Below are 12,647 nucleotides of genomic sequence, written 5' to 3' on the forward strand. Positions count from 1 at the left end.
TTGTTGCGGAGGCCAAGGTAGCCGCTTGCGGGTTGGCGGGCGGCTCTGTCTTCTTCTCCACGGTGCCTCTCAGGAAGCAGCAGCAGCAGGTAGTGGGTTAAAGCTCCGGTGACACCCCGGTTCCCCTACCTCCATCCACGGCTCCTCCACTGGAGATACTGCTTCTGTCTTCACTGGCCAACGCAGCCTCCTACCCTTCCACGGCAGCTGGCTGGCTGGAGAAGCCCAACTGCGGCTACTGGGACGACAACTGGGACAGGTAAAGCGAAGCATCTTCAGGCCTCTTTGCAGGTGGGCGAAAACCGTTCATATTTTTTCCCCAAAAATATAGTCCGGCCCCCCACAAGGTCTGAGGGACAGTGGAACGGCCCCCTGCTGAAAAAATTTGCTGACTCCTGATATAGACAATACCAAGCTACAAGCAGACCCTCTAACTTTCCCTATTTTCTAGGGACAGTACTGGATTTACAGAAGCCATCCTAGTTTCGGATCTGATCCTGGAATATCCCACTTTTCATTAGGAGAATGCTGGAGGGTATGGAGTTATGTGAGCCAGGCAAATAAGTAACCATACAACCTTTAGAGGACATCTGAAGGCAGCTCTGTATAGGGAAGTTTTTAAATGTTTAATGTTTTATTATGTTTTAATAAATGTTGGAAGTCGCCCAGAGTGGCTGGGGGCAACCCAGTCTAATGGGTGGGGTATAAATATAAATGTTGCTGTTGTTGTTGGATAGGACGGCCCTATTTTCATTGGAGAAATGTTGGAGAGTATGTTTCCTGTGGTCCTATGACCTTTTTCCACCTGGGACATAAAGTAGTGGGGGGGGGGAGCTATTCTTATGTGGAAGCAAATAAATGATTAACCCCATCTTCCTCGCATAGTGTAGACATGTTCCCTATTGAGATTCCCTGTGGCTGTGTGTGTGTGTGTGTGTGTGTGTGTGTGAGAGAGAGAGAGAGAGAGAGAGAGAGAGAGAGAGAGAGAGACTCAGACATTTTGTTCCTTAATTTTGATTCTGGATTTTCTATATGAGGATTCGCCATGTTTCAATATTTAGAATCCTTTTTTTAAAGCATCTTGTCTAGTGAATAAAATACTGTTCTTCTGAAGGAACATGCTTTGGCATCAGCTGGATGTATGGGGGGAAACTATCACTGAATTTAAAAACAGCACATTTTTTTAATAATAACATCATTTAATTGGAATTGCTTCAACTGAAAAAATGATGTTGCTGTGACATCACTGTCAAATATTTTTTTTATTGAAAAAACCCTTCAGTTATTGAGTAATAAAGTGATTGTGGCTTTAAGTAAGGTTGGGGAAAGGATATACACATAATCCTCGACCTCAGCTGCCTAAATACCTTGATACACTACAGGGGGGAATGCTTGCAAAGGTAATCATTTAGGTGTTCCTCTCATCATTTCAAAGAGAGCTGAACTCTCTTTTCACTCTAAGGTCCCGATCAGACTTCAAAATAAGATCTGTTTCTTTCTATTACTGAATAAATCAATGTTGCGGCTAATACTCCTGTCTGCTTGCACTGACTCTTTGCCATTTCATTTTGCAGGATTACAAAAACCACAGAGCTATTAAAAGAAGTGTCGTCATACCAATTTGTTACTGATCAGTAGAGCACTTCATTGTAATGCAACAGATTAATATAGAATGTGCAGACAGACACAATGGAGAACATCAGCTGCATCTCTTCTTCCAGAAGTGAGTTTGCATTAATCATTGAGATCAGGAAGCCTGTCACATTGTGAGGAGTTTTATTTTCTACCCCACATTTCAATAATTAGCACTGCAAAACCATCATCTTAACAGAATGAAATAAATAAATAAAAGTGTTAGTTCCGTTTCCTGTGTGCTTCTATCTACCTGCTGCTTCCAGGATAACTGGAAGAGAAATAGCCATAGATCACTCTATCTATCTATCTATCTATCTATCTATCTATCTATCTATCTAATTTCAAAATTATCCCTGGGAATTATTGGACACGACACAAGAAGCATCCTGAAATTCAAAGGAAGGCTAGGATTCTAAGGCAGATGAAGAATTTGTCTCCTCTCCAACCAAGAGATGAGCATGTTGAATGTTTTCTGGCAGAGGATCCTCACATATCCTGGAATCATAAGACTGTAGAGTTGGAAGATACCCTGGGAGTCATCTAGTCCACCCCCCTGCAGGGCTGATTTGTCAATCAGTGTGACACTGCCAACAACAGCTCCTGAGCCGGAAATCATTTTCAGATTAGACACTCTCAAACATGGGCTCAGTAGTGACTGGGCGTGGTGAGCTCACTACCAAAACTGAAGTTATTGGAATATGCATTAAGATGCATCCTATATTTTGCACTTCGAGATCTACTATTTTAGAATTATTTTATTTATAAAAAATATTGATGTGCTGTCGCATCATAAAAATTTATCGCAGTGGTTTGTAACAGGGGGCACAGCTGGGGAGGGAAGCAGCAACCGCCCCCTCCAGCTAGCAATGGTGGCCAAACTTGGCCCTCCGGCTGTTTTGGGACTACAATTCCCATCATCCCTGACCACTGGTCTTGTTAGCTAGGGATGATGGGAGTTGTAGTCCCAAAACAGCTGGAGGGCTGAGTTTGGACACCACTGTGCTACAGCAACATTTTGAAGGCAGCCAGCATTACAAGCCTAACAAATATTTGACTTATGATACCGTAAACCACAGAGCCTAGGGCTTGCTGATCAGAAGGTCAGCGGTTCAAATCCCTGCGACGGGTTGAGCCCCCGTTGCTCAGTCCCAGTTCCTGCCAACATAGCAGTTCGAAAGCACGAAGTACAAGTAGATAAATAGTTACCGCTCCGACGGGAAGGTAAAGGGCATTTCCGTGTGCTGCTCTGTTCACCATAAGCGGCTTCGTCATGCCGGCCACATCACCTGGAAGCTGTACGCCGGCTCCCTCAGCCAGTAAAGCGAGATGAGCGCCGCAACCCCAGAGTCGTCTGCAACTGGACCTAATGGCCAGGAGTCCCTTTACCTTTACCTTACCTTATTTACATGGTAACAGTTTTCCTCTTCTGGCTCAGAACTCTGATACGCAACTCATGGAGAACTGCATTTATCCTACATACCTGGACCTTTGTTTTGTTTTCTTCATATGTCCTCTGTGACGCTATCACAGAATCTCCTGTATAAGAGTAAAGGTTAGAAAAGGAACAATCACCTTCTTGGAATCTGTACACATGCAGCACGATATAAGGTGGCAGAATGAATTGTACTAATTCATCCTGCAGATAGGAGATAATCTCCTCAATCACTCTGTAGAATATATCGTCCTATAATGCTATGCACCCCTCACCTGCAAGGGCCTTCCTTATTCTGCATTTTCTGTAGTGATGCACAATCACTTTTGTTGTGAGCCATTCTGAAAGCCCATTAGGACTAGTTTAGCAAGCTCTGGTTGTCCAGAAATATCTACGTTTGATCACATCCCACACTCATTTGGGTTTAGGTCAATTCTGGAGCTCATGCCAGTAGGCCAAGAGACAAATTCATGGAGAAATATCTTGCTTTTTACCAGAGTGCTGCTGAAATTTCCAATCCTTATAGTCACCCAAGATTTATCTGCACATAAAAATCTTGACTCTTGAAGAATCATAATTAAAATATAAATGTTTCAGAGAGAGTTGGTTACATTTCATGGTTAATGCTTTTCTTGACCTTGATCATTTACATCTATTTCCACAGAGATCTGGGGTTTTCCTCCTTCTCCCATCAGGGTTGTTCTGAAATCGGTACATGGTTTTTATGACCACATGCTAAAAGCCAATCAATATCTTGAAAGGCGGAGAGTGACACTGAAAATGCCCATCATTTCATCAGTTCATAGAATCATAGAATCATAGAATCATAGAGTTGGAAGAGACCACAAGGGCCATCGAGTCCAACCCCCTGCCAAGCAGGAAATTGCATTGGCTTTTTTAGCTACCGCGTCACACAGTTGATTCCAATGATGAAAAAGTTGGTATATGCAGCACAAAAAATAGAGGTGATATATATCATTAAACACAGAGCAAGCACATACTCTTGATTATGATTTAGGTGGATACTGCCCTAGGGTAGGGGTGGAGAACCTGTGGCTCTCCGTAGTTGTTAGACTACAGTTCCCATCATCTTTGTCCATTGACTATTGAAAGCCTCAACACACACCCTCCAACATTACTCCAGTGAAAATAGAGACATCCTAAGGAAAAGCGGGACGCAGGTGATGCTGTGGGTTAACCACAGAGCCTAGGACCTACTGATCAGAAGGTTGGCGGTTCGAATCCCCACGACTGGGTGAGCTCCCATTACTCGGTTCCTGCTCCTGCCAACCTAGCAGTTCAAAAGCACATCAAAGTGCAAGTAAATAAATAGGTACCGCTCCGGCGGGAAGGTAAACGGTGTTTCCATGCGCTGCTCTGGTTCGCCAGAAGCGGCTTAGTCATGCTGGCCACATGACCCGGAAGCTGTACGCCGGCTCCCTTGGCCAATAAAGCAAGATGAGCACCGCAACCCCAGAGTCAGCCACGACTGGACCTAATGGTCAGGGGTCACCTTTACCTTAAGGAAAAGCAGGACGTTCCTGGATCAAATCAGAAATTGGGATGGTTTTTGTAAATTCGGGACTGTCCCTGGAAAATTGGGATAATTGGAGGGTCTGTCAATGTCTTCCACGTGTGTTGTGTCAGGAAGATTTTGGGAATCACATGGCAGGACAGAGTCTCAAACAAAGGTGTGTTCTCCCAAGCCCATATTCCCAGAATGTTCTCACTCCTGTTTCAGTGACATCTACACTAGCTTGGTCATGTGCACAGAATGGAAGATGTCAGGAACCCCAAGGATGTGCTCTATGGGGAGCTGGCTTCAGGCACCAGGCCTGTTGGCTGACCAACTCTGCATTACAAAGATGTCTGCAAACATGACATGGAGGCTGGCAATATCAATCTTGCAATGTGGGAATTCCTTGCAGATCACTGTAGTGCCTGGAGACAGTTGGGTTGTGTATCCACAGCAATGGCCAGAGGAGGAATGATTGCTGCGAGGAGCACACAGAGAAGAAACAATATGGTGCATCTGCAGCAGCATGACCAGGCGCCTTTGTGTGCCCCAACTGCAACAAAACATATCTCTCCCATATTGGTCTCTATAACCACAACAGGTGCCATAACCTTCCAACAGTTTGTTTCACCCTCAAAGCTGCACTTCTCCATTGTCTCCCAAGACAGATGGATGAAAGCAGCAACAGTTAACCACCATCTTAAAGTGGATCTTCGAGAGCCATTAAAAATCACAGAGGGGTTTTGTTTTTGCAAGTGAGCGAGCAAGACAGCCAATTTAAACACTGGTTTCAATAGAAGAATGTTATGTTTACCACCCACTTAAATCAATGGGGCTCGTGGGTGTCTCATATTGCCTGGCTGTCACCAAATGCATTGAAACTGTGGACGTTTTTGAAAGGCTTTTGTCTGGTTGGTTTGTTTTCTTGGACAAGGAGTTCTTCACATATGACAGAGCATGTTTTGAGCTGCACTTTGGAAATGGATAGCCCATTGTTCTAGCTATCTTAAACTCTTATCGCCCAAGAGCCACTCATTTGCCACTTACCATCTCTTGATAGTCATTTTGGATGTTTTTGTTGCTGTTCAACTGCTGATAAGGACCACCTGAGAGTCAAGCAATATTGGTGTACTTAGACTATCTCAGAAGATGGATTTAATATTATCTTGGCAATCCACTCTGCACATGGTAATGTGGTATTACTTCTCTTATGGGGTGTTAGGGTACACTTGGATGTTGCCACTCATTAATTACATTCTTTGAGCATTGATGCTATTATTTAATTAAGCTGCTGCCAGTAAGAATGAGCACACAGAAATCCAAGGAAGGTTTCATAGCTGAACTTTCTTTGGTTCATTTATAGCTCATCAGTTGCAATCACTTCAGTATAAGTGGCAACCCATCTCTCTCTCTCTCTCTCTCTCTCTCTCTCTCTCTCCCTCCCTCCCTCCCTCCCTCCCTCTCCCCACCCAGCAGCCAGTGGGGTGAGGGACAGCTCACTCTTGCCAAAGGTCTGAATTGATAATTTGTAGATGCTTTTTGAAATGGGATTAAGGTCCACAAATGACCCTAGGATCAAAGATTGCCTATCCATGGTCTACATTGACTGGAAGTGACTCTTCAGGGCTTCATTTCTCTCTAGAGCTACTTGCAGATGCTTTTACATGCTGGTAACAACACACACAACGTAGCAGGCTGTTTTTGACTATGGAACAGAACTTTCAAACACAATTCAACGTATAATATCTCACAAAGTGTAATTTCATAGACCAACACATCATGCAAACAGAACATATCAAGAGAAATTAAAGTCCAATGGATGGTCAGGAGATAAAGTCCATTCGGTTCCTAAATTGGCATATTGGCAATAACCAATCATCCTTGTCATGCTATACCTTCAAGTTATCCATCTGATCTGATATCTACATACAAGGAATGTTAGAATCCTCAAAGCAGCGATACATGGAACACCATAAGATAAGCATACCATATTGTGGTTATTGCCAATATGCCAATTTAGGATATGTCAATGATGTGTTGGTCTATGGAATTATGCTTTGTGAGATATTATATGTTGAATTGTGTTTGAAATAGAAATTACATAGTCAAAAACAGCCTGTTACGTTGTGTGTGGTGTTACCAGGATTGTATTTACGTAACCCAAGGTTTAGTAGTGTCTTGCAGATGCTTTTACATGCAGCACCTAGGGCCTTGCACTGATCTTCAATGCTTCCCATCAAAGCATATGGTCCTTCTCTCCTCCTGGTGCCTAGGGCTGTATGAGGTGATGCCTCCACATGTGCAAATCCTCATTAGAAGTCCAGTGAAGTTTCCAGAGGTGTAAACCAGGCTCTGTCCAAGACTGGAAGTCAAATCCCTCTTTCATTTCTTTTCAGCTACTAAATGTATCCAAAAGCTTTCTGCACATTATTATAAACTAATTGCTAACTTTCACGAACCTTTTCTTGTCTTCAGTAAACGCCCAGCCTCAGCACACTCTATCAGAGCTTACATTTGTGGGCCTGAAAAGCAAAGGTGCCAATCACTATTATTACCTGTTGGCATTCACTTATACGAGTTGCAGTGCAGCCACTGCCCATCTCATCTCTTGCAAAGCCTGCACTTTTGCATTGTGTGAGAGACTGCAGAATTGAAAAAGAGACAACTCTTGCAAAGGGCAGCATTGATGACTTAGCCAAAAAGAGAGAGAGAAAGACAAAGGCCAACTTTAATAACAAAACAAAACAAAACAAGCCCAACACTCAGTAATAATAAAAAAGAATGTCACACTATGCAGAAATTAACTTCTTTTGCAGCTGGAGAAGCTTTTCTGGGCAAGCTAAAAATTTTGATGCATGCTCTTAAAGGAGCAGGGACGCGGGTGGCGCTGTGGGTTAATCCACAGAGCCTAGGACTTGCCAATCAGAAGGTCGGCGGTTCGAATCCCCATGACGGGGTGAGCTCCCGTTACTTGGTCCCTGCTCCTGCCAACCTAGCAGTTCGAAAGCATGTCAAAGTGCAAGTAGATAAATAGGTACCGCTCCGGCGGGAAGGTAAATGGCGTTTTCGTGCACTGCTCTGGTTCACCAGAAGCAGCTTAGTCATGCTGGCCACATGACCCGGAAGCTGTACGCCGGCTCCCTCAGCAAATAAAGCGAGATGAGTGCCGCAACCCCAGAGTCAGCTATGACTGGACCTAATGGTCAGGGGTCCCTTTACCTTTACCTTAAAGGAGCACTGTCCTATATTTTATTCTGTGAACTGCCCTGGGATTTTACAATGAAGGGCAATATATAAATTGAATAAACAAACAAACAAACAGCAGATGAATCTCGAGACGTGTCTAGAACACTGTTTAGTCTTGTTATGTTGGATGGGTTTCAGTTAGTAAGATGTGGACAAGGTACTGGGCTTTGTCAGAGTGACCATTTGTGCTCTGGACCCTTGCCCCTCTTGGCTGATAAAAGCAGCCAGGGAGGGAACAGCTGGCTGGGCCAGGGAGTTGATTAATGCCTCACAGCAAGAGGGAGTGGTCCCTGCCTGTTGGAAGGAGGCAGAGGTAAGACCACTCCTCAAGAAACCCTCCCTGGATTTGGAAAATCTCAGTAATTACCAGTTGCCAATCTCCCCTTCTTGGACAAGGTTCTTGAACGGGTGCTCATGGACCAGGTTCAGGTGCTGTTGGAGGAAATTGTATGTCTAGATCCATTTCAATCGGTGTTTCGTCCTGGTTTTGGCACAGAAATTGCTTTGGTCACCCTCTGTCAGGGGAGAAACAGGGGAGATGTGTCCTTGTTATTTCTCCTTGACCCCTTGGTGGTTTTTGATATATAAATTCAATAGATCATCATCATCAACAACAACAACAACATTTTAGAATGACTGTCTGAGTTAGGGGTGGGTAGCACCACTTTGCAGTGGTTCCAGTCCTACTTGGTCATTTCCAGAGGGTGATGCCTTGGGAGTGTTCTTCAGCCCCATGGAGCCTTCAATGTGGCATTCCTCAAGGTTGAATCCCTCTCCCCAAGCTGCTTAACATCTACATGAAACCGCTGAGTGGGGTTATCTGGAGATTAGGTGTATGTTATCAGCAATATGCTGATGACACACAGGTCTACTTCTCCTTTACATCTGCAGGCGTGGCAATGGATGTGCTGAACCATTGTCTTGCTTCAGTAATGGACTGGATGAGAGCCAATAAACAGAAGCTCAGTCCAGATAAGACTAAGGCACTGTTAGTGGGTGATTCTCTAGATTAGATGGATGAAAGGCTGCCTGCTCTTGATGGGGTTACACTCCCTCTGAAGATAGGGTTACACTCCCTCTTGGCCGCTGTGAGGAACTGGCATAACACAAAATGGCTGCCACACTCAAAGGAGCAAAAAAGAGGACCACAAAATGGCCTGTGGACACCCACGCCCCCCAAGTTCAGCTTCTATATCAGGCAGCACCTCACTTGCTTCTGAAGATAAGCTCTCTGCACCTCTCTTCCATTCAGAAGAGACCGCAGTGTCTTCCTTGCTATCCAAGGAAATGTGGACATGGTTAACTGAGGGGTAGGTATTCAATGTAGGAGAGGCTGAGCAATTTCAAACAGGAACTGAGCAGGAAGAATAAACTGTCTCTGATACATTGTGGATTTCGCAGAGACCTTTTTTGGGTGCTGTTGGAGAGACTTTTTGTCCTAGAAGGTCAGGGTTCTAAATCACATGAGCAGCCTCTATGGGCTCCCTGCTCAATGGTTCCCTTCCCAACATGTGAATGTTGATGAAGCCAGTGAGAGAGATGATGGAGGTGGTGGAGCCAAGAGATTCAGCCCTGCTCTCCCTATGATGTGATGGTAATATCGGGAGGGGGAAAGTGAAAAACACAAGCAGATCTATATGAACTTTACTATATGGCTCTTACTGACATAACTATATGGTGCTTATGTACCTTGTATAGTGCAATCCTAAATGGGTTAACCCATAATGTACACACCATACATTTATAGTAGGCTTCCTCAAACTCGGCCCTCCAGATGTTTTTGCCCTACAACTCCCATGATCCCTAGCTAGCAGGACCAGTGATCCGGGATGATGGGAACTGTAGTCTCAAAACATCTGGAGGGCCGAGTTTGAGGAAGCCTGATTTAAAGCAACCTGCAAAAAGCTCAAATACTGGGAACTATACTCCTCAGAAAGCTGCAATTCTCAGTACGCTTGACAAACTTTGGATATGCTTCAAATATATGATGTGTGCTTTCTTCATTGAACAAGGCTTCCACACATAACATCCCAATTCCATTCTTCTAAACATTTGCTTGCCACTGAAAACGAATAATCTGTTTCTTTCCCATCAGAGAAGGTAGCTTTTCTTCCTACAGTGGAACAAAAAAAATCATATACTCTATTCTCAGTGAAGCTTTGTTTCCTTCCACCCTAAAGAGAATCCTTTTTTTAAAAAAAATGCTCTTAAAAATTATTATTTAACAGCAAGCTGCTTCTTTGTTTTTCACATCACCTGAGGTGATGAGATGAAGAGGGCCAAGGAAAGGTCCCTCGAAGCACAACAATTACCTTTGGAGATGCGCTCCAGAAAATGCCAACTAACTGTCAGAAATGAAAGCAAGCTACGAGCAAATTAGTTTGGCTAAATAACACAGAGAATCTCCCTCCTGCCCTAAAAGCATTATTTTAAAAGGTGGGGATGGGGGGGGGGGAAGGGATTGCTCATCCCTCCTGCCTTTTTCTAGGTCACCTCAGAACTTCAAGCTGCATGAGAAAGCTTGAAGTAAAAGTGCTAAAAAAGAGTCTGCGTAGCGTTATTGATCATTCTGGAAGTGGGAAGTACAAAACGTTATTGCGACAAGCTGAGCCACTGAGGTCTGGAGGCGCAGAACCTGCAGGAAGTCCTGCAGCTATTAAGCTTAGAAAGGTCACTACAGAAACAGGAAGTGCCAGACACTCTTCAGTGCTTTCCTTCTCTTTTAATCCTGATTAGCTGTCAAACTTTGCTATCACTTCCTAAAAAGGCAGGGGTTGGAAAAGAGAGCTGTCAGTTATAGCTACTGGTTTAGGGGAAAGGTGTTTGCTGCAGTTTTGTGAGGTTCAGCAATGTATCAGAGCTGCCATGCGCCCAAATAAATCACCACCTCTGATTAGGGATATGGGAGAAATTGTCCAGTTTTTATCTTACTGTAAACCTACCAAATTTGTGCTTTTGGAACTAGTGGTCAAACTGAGACACAACATTTTGGAACTAGTGGACAAACTGAGATGCAACATTTTTAGCTGAATTTTGCTGCTGAACTACCACGGGACTCAGTTTAGCACCTGCCCAACATTTATCTGAATTTTGTAATTTTGTAAAGATGCCCAACCAAATAAAGTATGCAAAAAGGTGCACATTAGCGAAAAGTACAATTAAAATGTGCATATTCATGAATATAGCATTCATAAATGCATTATGTCAAGGGACAATTGCATATACCAGGCCTATTTGCATATAAAACAGGAGAATTTTGCATACAAGCGCTTACAAATTTTCATGCAGACTTATCGCAGATGTATGTATCAATCACAGCAGGGTAATAGGATGCATAGATCAATTCTTTTTTTAAAAAAAAAAACAAAAACTGGTGTTAATGTATTGTGGCATTGTGATGCAGAATGCAAGAAGGAGCTCTGTTTGTGAACAGGCCAACAGATGGCAAGTGTACTCAAAGGTAGCTTACAAGCCAGAATATAAATAGCAGTGGTGAACCACAAGAGAAAATATGCAATAGAACAAATCATTAAACAAAGCTACTTTAAAAGGCTCTTTGTTTTCCCTGCAAGTGGTTAAAAAGACCCTTTCAATAATTATATAATAATGATATATGCCTATAATTATGTCTGTGCATATGTGTATTTATTGCATCTATTTCCCACCTTCTTTTCCCCAAGGAGCTCAAGGTGGCATACATGGTTCTCCCCCTCCTCGTTTAATGATGCTTTTATTTAATTATGATTTATGTCTTAGAACTTAGTCTTGCAAAAAAAAAGAAAGAGACAACTGTTGATGACATCCAGTTGAAAGAAGACGAGATGATGGGTGTCAATTTGCATTTCTTAGTGCAGAAAGTATTGATCTGATGTTTAGAGATCTTTCCTGTTCTAATTAATTCAAGAGGGTTCTGGAAGCTTCCGGAAGCGTCTTTGTGTGAAAGAAACAAGCAGAAGGTTCATGTTGTTCGGGTTATTCTTTCAGAGAAGCTGAGTACAGCTGGTTTAAACTTGTTCTGCTATCTCTTTCAGTCAAGGTCATGCTGACTATAAAAGTAAGGCCTAGGTTTCACTTTTTCTTTCTATCTCGCTTCCTTCTGATGTGGTGTTCTGCACATAGTATGCTTAGCGTCAGACCTATTATAAGTTATTGTAAGTTTAAGTTAAGTCTGCTGCAACTGGATTTCTTATGAATGGTGCCAATCCTGAATATATTGGCTTTGTGACCATTATGTTCATTTGCCTTCAGTAGCAGTAAAGCTCTTCTGGATGAAATATAATTGCCTCTGGTCTGTTTTGGGGGAATCCTGCAACGTGTTTAAGTTTTTACTCTGCTAACTATACATTGGAATCTGCTCTGGATCAATAGTGAGTAGAATTCCATGACATGGGATTCCAGGTTCGCTTCATATTTTGCAGAGCTACATATTCTGCAGACCATAAAGAAGTCTGATCGCCGAAATATTGATGCTTTTGAATTATGGTGCTGGAGGAGACTCTTGAGAGTCCCATGGACTGCAAGAAGATCAAACCTATCCATTCTTAAGGAAATCAGCCCTGAGCGCTCACTGGAAGGACAGATCGTGAAGCTGAGGCTCCAATACTTTGGCCACCTCATGAGAAGAGAAGACTCCTTGGAAAAGACCCTGATGTTGGGAAAGATGGAGGGCACAAGGAGAAGGGGACGACAGAGGACGAGATGGTTGGACAGTGTTCTTGAAGCTACCAGCATGAGTTTGACCAAACTGCGGGAGGCAGTGGAAGACAGAAGTGCCTGGCGGGCTCTGGTCCATGGGGTCACGAAGAGTCGGACACGACT

General features: G+C 43.4%; 1 long non-coding RNA gene across 1 annotated transcript in view; it reads right to left on the bottom strand.

Moving 5' to 3' along the window:
* Positions 1 to 347: 347 nt before the first annotated feature.
* The window catches only part of LOC308596707, a 30,587-nt gene continuing 18,287 nt past the window's right edge, over positions 348 to 12,647 (bottom strand). Inside the window, exons 2-3 of the long non-coding RNA XR_014012674.1 lie at positions 3,116 to 3,171; positions 348 to 918 (exon numbers count right to left, since the gene is read on the bottom strand). This is a non-coding gene — a long non-coding RNA (uncharacterized lncRNA). The remainder of the gene's footprint in view (positions 919 to 3,115; positions 3,172 to 12,647) is intronic.

The sequence above is a fragment of the Podarcis bocagei genome (assembly GCF_964188305.1).
Source record: "Podarcis bocagei genome assembly, chromosome: 10".
Taxonomy (NCBI): Eukaryota; Metazoa; Chordata; class Lepidosauria; order Squamata; family Lacertidae; genus Podarcis; species Podarcis bocagei.